This window comes from Acyrthosiphon pisum, chromosome X (genome assembly GCF_005508785.2).
Source record: "Acyrthosiphon pisum isolate AL4f chromosome X, pea_aphid_22Mar2018_4r6ur, whole genome shotgun sequence".
NCBI classification, from domain to species: domain Eukaryota; kingdom Metazoa; phylum Arthropoda; class Insecta; order Hemiptera; family Aphididae; genus Acyrthosiphon; species Acyrthosiphon pisum.
The window spans coordinates 35,134,176-35,134,965 of NC_042493.1; positions in this window are offsets into that span (position 1 = coordinate 35,134,176).

The following is a 790-nucleotide window of genomic DNA, read 5'->3' on the forward strand; positions in this document are numbered from 1 at the left end:
ACGTATTATTTTGATATATCAGACGCGAGCCGTGAGCTGAGCCCAGCTTTATCGACAATGTTACCGATTAATAAATTAGTTACGGAGGCTCCGTAACGGAGCATTAAAGTTCCGACGTTTAAACATTTAAAATTGGAAGAAAATATAGAATAATAAATTAAGATACAATTAAAAAATTATAATAAAAATAATATCAGTGTTCGATCACCCATACTCTGTAGTATTCTTGACTTATAAACGATGGAGTTTTTAATTCATACTATGTTTTGATTTTATTATTTTCATAACTATTATTATTATTATTATTATTATCAAACAGATTTCTGATTTATAAAATGTGACTATTTCATAGACTATGAAAGTATATTTATTGATATGTTATATTTTGAATTATTATGATTATTTAAATAAATATTTTTGTATAATATTATAATATAGCTTAAAATGTAAAATGGCAACGTTGAAGAGTTTTTTATGCTCAATCGTGTAGGTTTTCTTTTACATTCCGATTTCCTTTGATACACCGACAATTTGGCTCAATCGTATCGCTATAAAGGTGTTTTATGCTCATTCGTGTCTCAGCTGTTGTGTGGTAGTGTTTTCACTTATAGCCGTTCGCCGTCGGGTCTGCAATCCACAGCAGGTGGATTGCCTACCTGATTGACTTTTGCACATTGTCTGGAAGTATTTGAAGTCGGGTTAACTTTGTGTAGCCACTTGAAAGTTAATCGATTTTGACTTGAGATGACTGACTAGCTAGAGTGCTAGACACTTCAACACGGTTTTCGAC